Here is a 12151-nt window from a genome sequence, read left to right as displayed (position 1 = left end):
ATCATTCTCAGCAAATTAACACAGGAACAGAAAACCAAACACTGCATGTTCTCACTCATAAGTAGGAGCTCAGCAATGAGAACACATGGACACAGGGAGGGGTACATCACACACCAGGGCCTGTTGGGGGGTGGGGCAAAAGGAGAGGGAGAGCATTAGGACAAATACCTAATGCATGCAGGGCTTAAAACCTAGATGATGGGTTGATAGCTGCAGCAAACCACCATGGCACATGTATACCTCTATAAAAAACCTGCACGTTCTGCACACGTATCCCAGAACTTAAAGTAAAATAAAAAAAAATTGATAAACTTCTAAAAAAAGAAAAAGAAAAATCATGCATATGGTCTTAGCTCAAGCTTGGGCAGATGAAGCTCATGCTTGTAATCTTAATGATAATAGAGCTGGGGCAGAAGCTGTCCACGACACAGAACCCAGCTGGCAGTACCAGGATACCAATGCCAGCCCAAACAGAGGTGGGGCAGATTAGATTATATGATAACGTGCTTGTTGGAAGGAATGAAAAAGGCTGTAATAAAACCTGTTAATTTTTCTAAATTATGAGAAATCAGCCAGGAGCCATCTGAGAACCCTGCCCTTTTCCAAGCTAGACTGGTGGAGGCTATGAATAAATAAACAAATTTAGACACTGAAAACCCTAAGGGCCACTCCATTCTGGCCATACATTTTATAAGTCAGGCTTCCCAAGACATCAGACAAAAACTCCGAAAATTAGAGAAAGATCCACAAACTCCCTTTCCTACATTGTTAAATACAGCCTTTAAGGTTTTCAATAACTGGGAGGAAACATCAAAAATAAAAAAGGCTCAATTGGAGGAGGAAAAATGCTGTTGTCAAGCTAATTACATGGTGGCAGCATTGGCACATTCTTTCTCCTTAGCTAACAACCCCAAGGCTTGTCCCTATAATACTAATAGTATGGAGGCCTGTCATCGCTGCAGAAATCCAGGACACTGGAGTAGAGAATGTCCCAAACCTCTGGCTTACAAGCTGCTTTCAGGACCCTGTCTTCATTTCAAACAAGAGGGTCATTGGAAGAGCGATTGTCCCTCTTTCCCTCATGAGATGGGACCACCTCTTCTTTCTGTGCTGTCATAGCCACAACCTTGCCAACCTACCTGATGAGAAATTCCTGCAGAACGAGGACTAGGGCAAGGGCAAGGACAAGCACCCCTAACTGTATTCCTGAGTTATGCTCGAGCCTTCGAAAGTCATCCTCTAGATGACTGATGGGGCTGTGAGGCTATCCAGGCCCCTATCTTTTCCACTTCTATGGATGAGCCTCAGATAAATCTGATTGTGGCTGAACAAGAAATAATATTCCTCATAGATACAGGGTCCAACTTTAAACATTTATTATAACCCAATGTGCCAGTCCTCAATTTTCCTCATGGGTATTGAAGGAAAACCCCAACGAAGCTGTTTCACACTGCCACTCCCTTGTGAAATGGAAAATTCAACCTTTAACTACACCTTTTAGTCCTGCCAAGCTGCCCTGTTCCATTATTGGGTCACATATAAGTTACTCACAAAATTACAAGCGAATTCACAGTTATAACCTCACCTTCTAGCTGTATTAACTCACACTTCACCAAAAGAGCTATTGCAGTCAATAGAACCTCACATTCTAAAACAAATGCCATTTGAGGTTTGGAATACGTCTGCTCCTGGCCGTTCAATATCAGCTGTTTCTGTCATCATTCAGCTTAAAAATCCCAATGAGTTCCTCAGAATCCCCCAAGATCCCTTGAAACCAGAAGCATGAAAATAGTTAAAGCCTGAAATGACAAAATTTTTAGCCCATGGGTTATTGAGCTCATGCAACTCACCTTGCAACACTCCTATTTGAGCTGTAAATAAACCAGATGGCTCCTGCCAACTAGTACAGGACCTTAGAATTATTAATGAAGCTGTTATTCCTATTCATCCTGTTGTCCCAAACCCTTACACCCTTTGTGGACAAATTCCATTTACCACAGCTTGGTTTACTGTACTTGATCTTAAGAACACCTTTTCCTGCATTCCTGTATACCCAGATAGCCTTTTTTTTTTTTTTTTTTTTTTTTTTGCCTTTGAATAGCAAAACTCAGATACTCAAATAACTCAACAGTTAACTTGGACAGTTCTGTGCCAGGGATTCAGAGATAGCCCCCACCTTTTTGGACAGGCCCTAGCTAAAGACCTGTCTACCCTGCAGCCTCTCCCAGATAGCAATATACTCCAGTATGTGGATGACCTACTAATCTGTATTCCTAACAAGGCTGTTTCAGACCAAAATACAGTATTCGTAACTAAACAAACTTGCTAACTGTGGGTACAAAGAAGTTTCTTCCAAAGTACAAACATCTGCACAAAGCATTCAATTTTGGGGTCTTAGTTTAACTCCCAGTACAATGAGCCTCTCTAGTTCCAGTAAAGATATTACCTTAAAATGACAACCCCTGTAACTAAACAATAGCTTTGGTCCTTTTTGGGTATGTCTGGGTTTTGCAGAATATAGATTCCTTCCTTCAGAATAATAGCAAAACCTTCATATGAAGCCCTCAAGAGAGCTGAGGAACAACCTCTCTCAGGGACTAATGATATGAAGCATGCTCTAAACACTTTAAAACAGGCTTTAATCTCAGCCCAGCCTTAGCCCTAAAAGATCTAACTAAGTTTTTGCTTTTCTATGTACATGAATGAAGGGGAATTGCTTTGGGTGTCTTAGCCCAAAATCTGGGGCCCTCTAAGCGCCCCATAACATATTTTTCAAAATTTTAGACTTGGTTTCCCAGGGATAGCCCCATGCTTTAAAGCTTTAGCATCAGTGGCCCTCTTAGTCCAGAAAAGCCTCAAGCTATATTACTTGCCCCTCCTGGAATCTTATGGTTTTGCAGCACCACCAATAATTATTTAAACCATTTTCAAGCTTTGGCCCTGTGCCACCTTGATAATTCTCTTCATTATGGTGATTGTATTTTGGGAACAATAGCTCCCACCCAAATCACTGTCTTGAACATAACTCCAATTCAGAATTTCATTCTAGAAAAAAAGGGCCCTAGGATTTAATGTGGCCACACTTGTGGGAACTATCTCACTCTCGCCACTTGGAGGTTTTACTTACCATGAAATCACACTACAAGAACTTACTGCCTCCCTTGACATAGCCTTAGCAAAAACTGGCACAAGTATATCAGCGATAGAAAAGTCTTTAGACTCACAAGCAGGAACGGTTTTTCATAATAGACAAGCTCAAAATTACCTTCTAGCTGAACAAAGAGGAATCTGTGCTGTCATCAACAAAACTTGTTGCACCTCCATTAATGTATCTGAAAAAGTGGAAACTGATACACACACTTTTCCAAGGTAACCAAGACTGGACCAAAACCTTTGTTGAAATCACATGGCTTCTTCCATTCTTTAGACCTTTATTCCTTGTCATTCTTCTTTTAATATTTTGTCCCTGCCTTTTTAATGCTGTCATTAAGTTTATATCTTCCAGATCACAAAGATTCCACCTATAATGGCTATGCAATATCAATACCATCCCACAACAGCAACTTCCACTTATATGGGGTCTCTTGATGGCAACTGGTCTTCCCCCATGGACAAGTTTTTCATAACCCCTCATTCCTTTCATGACAAAGAGCAGAAAAGGGAAAAATGCAACTTATCCCTACATTTTGCCTCAGCTTCTTCTTTTAGTTCAACAAGCTACTGTAGGATTTCCTACTTAGTTCAGCTAAGAGCCAGGTCCTTGTCACACGGCCAATATTAGCCTTGCAGACACTTTGAAGAGTGAGAATAATGGAATTGATTGGGCAAAAAGGAAAAAAAAAGGAAGCAGGGACTCTCCACACAGCCAAAGTCCCTGCTAGTGTGCTTCCCACCTGGCAGATTGAATTCCAGTCTCCACCCAGGAAGAGGAGGGGCCAGACTCCACCCAATTGCAAAAGGCATGAACTTCTGTGGCTCCACCCCAGTGCGCATTCCTCTCAGTGCACAGGCTGGTTGGAGTTTCTCTGGGGACCCCTTCTCACCTGGCTGTCTCAAAAAGAAATGTTTGTAAATTATATAAAGGACTTATATAAGAATATATAAAGAACTCAACTCCATAATAAGACAAAAGAGTACAATTAAAAAGTGGCAAAAGACTTGCAAAGACACTTCTATGAAGACATATAAATGAATTATAAACATAGGAAAAGGTGCTCAAAGTTCTTAGTCATTAAGTAAATGTAAATTAAAACCACAATGAGATACCAATACACATGCACAAGAATGGCTATCATAAAAAATGAGAGCTGGGCGCCTGTAATCCCAGCACTTTGGGAGGCCGAGGGGGGTGGATCACGAGGTCAGGAGATCGAGACCATCCTGGCCAACACAGTGAAACCCCGTCTCTATTAAAAATACAAAAAAATTAGCTGAGTGTGGTGGCAGGCGCCTGTAGTCCTAGCTACTCAGGAGGCTGAGGCAGAAGAATGGTGTGAACCTGGGAGGTAGAGCTTGCAGTGAGTGGAGATTGCACCACTGCACTCCAGCCTGGATGACAGAGTGATACTCTGTCTAAAAATAAAATAAAATTAAAAAAAAGACATGTATAAATGAAGACGGGAGAAACTAGAACCTCATACATTATAGGTGTGAACATAAAACATAGCTATTTTGGAAAACAACATGGCAGTTTTTTTTTGTTTTATTTTATTTTATTATTATCATACTTAAAGTTTTAGGGTACATGTGCATAATGTGCAGGTTTGTTACATATGTATACATGTGCCATGTTGGTGTGCTGCACCCATTAACTCGTCATTTAGCATTAGGTACATCTCCTAATGCTATCCCTCCCCCCTCCCCCCTCCCCCCACCCCACAACAGTCCCCAGAGTGTGATGTTCCCCTTCCTGTGTCCATGTGTTCTCATTGTTCAATTCCCACCTATGAGTGAGAACATGCGGTGTTTGGTTTTTTGTCCTTGCGATAGTTTACTGAGAATGATGATTTCCAGTTTCATCCATGTCCCTACAAAGGACATGAATGCATCATTTTTTATGGCTGCATTCCACAATGGTTGAACTAGTTTACAGTCCCACCAACAGTGTAAAAGTGTTCCTATTTCTCCACATCCTCTCCAGCAATAGCTTACCAACCAAAAAGAGTCCAGGACCAGACGGATTCACAGCCGAATTCTACCAGAGGTACAAAGAGGAGTTGGTACCATACCTTCTGAAACTATTCCAATCAATTGAAAAAGAGGGAATGCTCCCTAACTCATTTTATGAGGCCAGCATCATCTTGATACCAAAGCCTGGCAGAGACACAATGAAAAAAGAGAATTTTAGACCAACATCCCTGATGAACATCAATGCAAAAATCCTCAATAAAATACTCCAAACCAAATCCAGCAGCACGTCCAAAAACTTATCCACCATGATCAAGTGGGCTTCATCTCTGGGGTGCAAGGCTGGTTCAACATACGCAAATCAATAAATGTAATCCATCATGTAAACAGAACCAAAGACAAAAACCGCATGATTATCTTAATAGATGGAACCAAAAAAGTGCCCACATTGCCAAGACAATCCTAAGCAAAAAGAACAAAGCTGGAGGCATCACGCTACCTGACTTCAAACTATACTACAAGGCTACAGTAACCAAAACAGCATGGTACTGGTACCAAAACAGATATAGGCCAATGGAACAGAACAGAGCCCTCAGAAACAATACCACACTTCTACAACTATCTGATCTTTGACAAACCTGACAAAAACAAGAAATGGGGAAAGGATACCCTATTTAATAAATGGTGCTGGGAAAAGTGGCTAGCCATATGTAGAAAGCTGAAAATGGGATCCCTTCCTTTCACCTTATAAAAAATTAATTAAAGATGGATTAAAGACTTAAATGTTAGACCTAAAACCATAAAAATCCTAGAAGAAAACCTAGGCAATACTATTCAGGACATACGCATGGCCAAGGACTTCATGACTATAACACCAAAAGCAATGGCAATAAAAGCCAAAATTGACAAATGGGATCTAATTAAACTAAAGAGCTTCTGTACAGCAAAAGAAACTATCATCAGAGTGAACAGGCAACCTACAGAATGGGAGAAAATTTTCGCAATCTACCTATCTGACAAAGGGCTAATATCCAGAATCTACAAAGAACTTAAACAAATTTACAAGAAAAAAATCAAACGACCCAATCAAAAAGTGGGCAAAGGATATGAACAGACACTGCTCAAAAGAAGACATTTATGCAGCCAAAAAACACATGAAAAAATGCTCATCATCACTGGCCATCAGAGAAATGCAAATCAAAAGTACAATGAGATACCATCTCACACCAGTTAGAATGGCCATCATTAAAAAGTCAGGAAACAACAGGTGCTGTAGAGGGTGTGGAGAAATAGGAATGCTTTTTCACTGTTGGTAGGAGTGTAAATTAGTTCAACCATTGTGGAAGACAGTGTGGCGATTCCTCATGGATCTAGAACTAGAAATACCATTTGACCCAGCCATCCCATTACCGGGTGTAAACCCAAAGGATTATAAATCATGCTACTATAAAGACACATGCACATGTATGTTTATTGCAGCACTATTCACAATAGCAAAGACTTGGAACCAACCCAAATGTCCATCAATGATAGACTGGATTAAGAAAATGTGGCACATATACACCATGGAATACTATGCAGCCATAAAAAAGGATGAGATCATGTCCTTTGCAGGGACATGAATGAAGTTGGAAACCATCATTCTTAACATACTGTCGCAAGGTCAGAAAACCAAATACCACATGTTCTTACTCATAGGTGGGAATTGAACAATGAGAACACTTGTGAGAGGTGAAGCCAGTGTGGCTTCTGGGTCTGTAGGGACTTGGAGAACTTTTCTGTCTATCTAGAGGATTGTAAACACACCAATCAGTGCTCTGCATCTAGCTAAATGTTTGTAAACCACCAGTCAGCACTCTGTAAAAATGCATCAATCAGCACTCTGTGTCTAGCTAAAGGTTTGTAAACCACCAGTCAGCACTCTGTAAAAATGCACCAGTCAGCACTCTGTGTCTAGCTAAAGGTTTGTAAATGCATCAATCAGCACTCTGTAAAAATGCACCAATCAGTGCTCTATGTCTAGCTAAAGGTTTGCAAATGCACCAATCAGCACTCTGTAAAAACGCACCAATCAGCCTTCTGTAAAATGGACCAATCAGTGCTCTGTAAAATGGACCAAGTAGCTGGGACTATAGGTGGGGCCAAATAAGGGAATAAAAGCTAGCCACCTGAGCCAGCAGCCACAGCCAGCAGTGGCAACCTGCTGGGGGGTCCTCTTCCATGCTGTGGAAGCTTTGTTTTTTGCTCTTCACACTGAATCTTGCTGCTGCTCATTCTTTGGGTCCGCACCACCTTTATGAGCTGTAACACTCAATTCGAGGGTCTGCGGCTTCAGTCCTGAAGTCATTGAGACCACGAACCCACCTGGAGGAACAAACAACTCCGGAAGCGCCACCTTTAAGAGCTGTACCACTCACTGCGAAGGTCTGCAGCTTCACTCCTGAAGTCAGTGAAACCACAAACCCACGGGAAGGGAAGAAACTCTGGACACATCTGAACATCTGAAGGAACAAACTCTGGACACACCATCTTTAAAAGCTGTAACACTCACCATGAGGGTCTGCGGTTTCATTATTGAAGTCAGCGAGACCAAGAACCCACTGGAAGGAACCAATTCTGGAGATACTTGGACACAGGGTAGGGAATATCACACATCGGTGCCTGTTGTGGGGTTGGGGGAGAGGGGAGGGATAGCATTAGGAGAAATACCTAATGTTAAATGACAAGTTAATGGGTGCAGCATACCAACATGTCTTGTATACGTATGTAACAAACCTGCACGTTGTGCACATGTACCCTAGAACTTAAAGTATAATAAAAAAAAATAAAAAAATAAAGTGAAAGGTAAAACTCTAAAGCAGATGTAAGAGGTAACTTTGTGGCCTAGGGCTGGGGAAAGACTTCTTCAACAAGACACCCAAAAAATACATACAATGAAGTGAAAATTGATATATCTCAGTTCGTCAAAATTATCTATAATGATGGCAGCTGTGGTGCTGATGGCGACACAGTTGCTGCGGGGATCGGGTTCTTGGGGCTGCCCGCGGCTGAGGTGAGCCACAGGTGAGCCAGGCCTTGGCCTGGGACTGGGGCAGCTGGAGTCTTTTCCCAGAGGCGATGGGGGCACTTCCCAGCTTCGTGTCTCCACTCCTGGCTCACAGTCCCATTTGTCTCTCCTCTCCTCCTCAGCTACAGGGTACTATCCTGCCCTCACCTCTCCAGCAGAGGCCATGTCTCATCTCTCTGCCTCTGCCCCACTCTCCTTTGGCATGTTTCCCTTGTGTCCACAATTTGTGGGTTCTTGGTCTTGCTGACTTCAAGAATGAAGCCGGGGACCCTCACGGTGAGTGCTACAGTTCTTAAAGATGGTGTGTCTGGAGTTTGTTCCTTCAGATGTTCAGATGTGTCCAGAGTTTCTTCCTTTTGGTGGGTTCGTGGTCTCGCTGACTTCAGGAGTGAAGCCGCAGACCCTCCTGGTGAGTGTTACAACTCTTAAAAGCGCGCATCTGGAATTGTTAATTCCTTGCAGTGGGTTCGTGGTCTCACTGGCTTCAGGAGTGAAGCTGCAGACCTTTATGGTGAGTGTTACAGCTCATAAAGGTGGTGCGGACCCAAAGAATGAGCAGCAGCAAGATTTATTGTGAAGAGCAAAAGAACCAAGCTTCCATAGCATGGAAGGGGACCTGAGTGGGTTGCCGCTGCTGGCTGGGTGGCCTGCTTTTATTCCTTTATCTGGCCTCACCCAAATCCTACTGATTGGTACATTTTACAGAGAGCTGATTGGTCCGTTTTGACAGGGTGCTGATTGGTGCGTTTACAAACCTCTAGTTAGACACAGAGTGCTGATTGGTGCATTTACAATCCTTTAGCTAGACACAAAAGTTCTCCAAGTCCCCACCGGACCCAGAAGCCCAGCTGGTTTCACTTTTCAATGGCTCCAGCCGCCGCCTCTCCCTGCACACCTCCCCGCCAGCAGAGGGAGCCCGCTCCAGCCTCGGCCAGCCCCAGAGAGGGGGCCCCCACAGCGCAGAGGCGGGCTGAAGGGCTCCTCAAGCACGGCCAGACCGGAGGCCGAGAGCGAGCGAGGGCTGGTAGCAGATTGTCACCTCTCACCCTCAGGAGGCTGAGCTGGTGGGGGCTGAGTTCTGTTAGGTGTGACAGCAACGTCTAGGCCAAGCTTGTCCAACCTGCGGCCCACCAGCTGTATACCAATCTGGACGGCTTTGAATACAGCCCAACACAAATTCGTTGTGTTTTTTTTTTTTTTTAGCGATTTTTTTTTTTTTTTTTAGCTCATCAGCTATCATTAACGTCAGTGTATTTTACATGTGGCCCAAGGCAATTCTTCCATTGTGGCCCGGGGAAACCAAACCAAAAGCTTGGACGCTCCTGGTCTAGGCTCTGGATTGCTGAACTCGTGTCCTCTCGGCTGTTGATTCCTGACATTTAAGGACTTTTTCTGTCCCCTCTGCTCTTCCTGCCCGAGCGGCAATGTCTGCCTTTCCCCACAAGGGTGCGTTCATTCAGGCAACAGGTATGTATTACCCTTCACTACATAATGAGCACTATTTCAGGGGTATGGAGGTGACCAGAGAGAGTTGCTGCCCACAGGAAATGGAGACAGACAATAGTGTGAACAAAATATTGACAATCATGAAAATGGTTTGAAGTAAAGAAGCAGCGTTTAGTGGCAGAAAATAGCAGGAAAGCCTAGACAGACTGAGCGATAGCCCCTCATCAAGGTGACATTTAAGCCAAGAGATGAAGAATGAAAGAAGGGGAGGCCACATGAAAAAGGCAAGCCCTGGAATAGTAAGAACAGAAGCTTTGGAGGTGGTGAGCCCGGTGTGTTCTGGGAATTGATGGAAGAGTCGGAGTGACTGGGACCTGTAGGGGTGGGAGGTTCAGGAAATGAGTGTGGAGAAAGAGACACAAGGCCTTCAAACCAGATTAATAAGGGGTGTGGCTTCCACCTAGATTTCAGTGACACTGCTAAAGGGCAGAGCTGTTCTAAGTGTTTTGTGTGTATGAACTGTACTTGAGTGAGTTTTGGTTGTAAGCCCTATTTTACAGAGATGGCAATTAATTAATTAAGACCCAAAGTACTGAATCAGCTTGCCTCAGTGTCCCTTGGCTGAGCCAGGATCACTCCTCTATGTTGTCTTTCAAAATATGTAGAAAGAAATCCTTTAGAAAGGCAAATGTCCGTTTCTAACGCAGACAAAACATAACTAACTGCACTAAGTGGTCATCATAGGCTCAGTTGTCTCAATTTTGTGGTACTGGGTCAGTTTCTCTGTTTTAGATTTGGATTCCCTGCATACAGACACTTTAGAAGTGGTGGCACCTCTCCCAACATCCCTGTCCCCCACTTCTGTCTTACCTGGAGTACCTAAGCTTGTTTTTGCTACAGTCAATGGACAGGCAAAGTTTGAAACCAAAGTTACTATGTTGGATAATGGGCTTTGTGTGGCATCTTAAAATAAGTTTGGAAGCTTTTATATGGCAGGAAGTAAATACTGTTGCTAATATTGTGGGTGGTCTCCTTGTTTTAACATGTACATGCTTTAGCTGACTCTCAGTTGTAATTGACGTGTCAATTATGAATTGTACTCTGAGTGGATGTATGCTAGAAAATCCAAAAACTTAATAACCAAAATATCAACAGTGGTCATTTTTGGTGGTGGCATTTAGGGTGGGTTCCCTCCTCCCCCAACTTTTAAAAATCCTTTCTGTAATTCTAAAAGTTTTCTACCACAAACATGAAGTGTATGGCTTCATAAATGTTGACCTACATATATACCTGTGAAGCCACCATTACAGTGAAGATAATGAGTATATCCATTACCCTCATATAATTAAATCTGGTTATTAAGTCATTGACAATTTTAAAAGGTATCTCTTGACTAAATCTTATTTTGAACATCTGATTTAACCTGCGAATTTTCTTTATATTACTAGTTCTTATTAATTCAGGATCAAGATACAAAGCAAAATATCATGGTGAAATTGCACACTCTTTGGAAAGTTGGTGTTTTCAGTCAGTTGTCTAATTTGTAGTTTTTGAGACAATACTATAGAAAGATGTTTCAAGTTTTTCTTTTTTAGAATGGTTATTTTAATACATTATTAAGTTGCTAAGTTAATGCTAATAAAATACCTTTAAGCTTTAAAAAAAGCATAGAAAGAGTTGGCAAATACATGACACACACTGGGAGAAAATATTTGTGGCATTTTAAAACCAACACGGGGCCAGGTGCGATGGCTCACCCCTGTAATCTCAGCACTTTGGGAGGGGGAGGCAAGAGGATCACTTGGGCCCAGGAGTTCAAGACCAGCTGAGCACCATAGTGGGACCTCATTTCTACAAAAAAAAATTAAAATTAGCTGGGCATAGTGATTTGCACCTATAGTCCCAGCTACTTGGGAGGCTGAGGTAGGAGGATCACTTGAGCCTGGGAGTTTGAGGCTGCAGTGAGCCGTGATTGCACCACTGTACTCCAGCCTGGGTAACACAGTGAGGCTGGCCTGTCTCATAAATAAATACATACATACATAAACAAACAAAACCAACAAGGAATTTGCATTAGAATATACAAAGAATTCAAAATCAACAGGGCCAGAAAACTAATAGAAAAATGGCAAAGGATATAAATAAGCAGTTCACACCCAAATGACCAATATGTAGAGATAATATCAATCTCACTAATAATCAGAGATACACAAATTAAACCAATGAGCTACCACCTGACATCAATATGGCAAAACTTTTTATAAAGGCATATCATTCCAAACTGGAGGTGGAAATAAGGAAACAGGAAGGCTTAGCCTACTGGAAGGAGTATAAACTGTGCTTGTGAAACTCATTTATGTCTGTCTTATGATTCTACTTCTGGATAATGATCCCAAAGAAATTCTCACACAGTTCCATAAGAGGACATATTCAAGAATACTCACTGTGCCATTTCTCTACCAGGGAGTTGGAGACACTGTCCACTCCACCTTCTAGTGTGTATTTCTCTAT

The sequence above is a fragment of the Symphalangus syndactylus genome, chromosome 6, assembly GCF_028878055.3.
Source record: "Symphalangus syndactylus isolate Jambi chromosome 6, NHGRI_mSymSyn1-v2.1_pri, whole genome shotgun sequence".
In the NCBI taxonomy this organism is placed as follows: domain Eukaryota; kingdom Metazoa; phylum Chordata; class Mammalia; order Primates; family Hylobatidae; genus Symphalangus; species Symphalangus syndactylus.
This window is presented reverse-complemented; position numbering follows the sequence as displayed.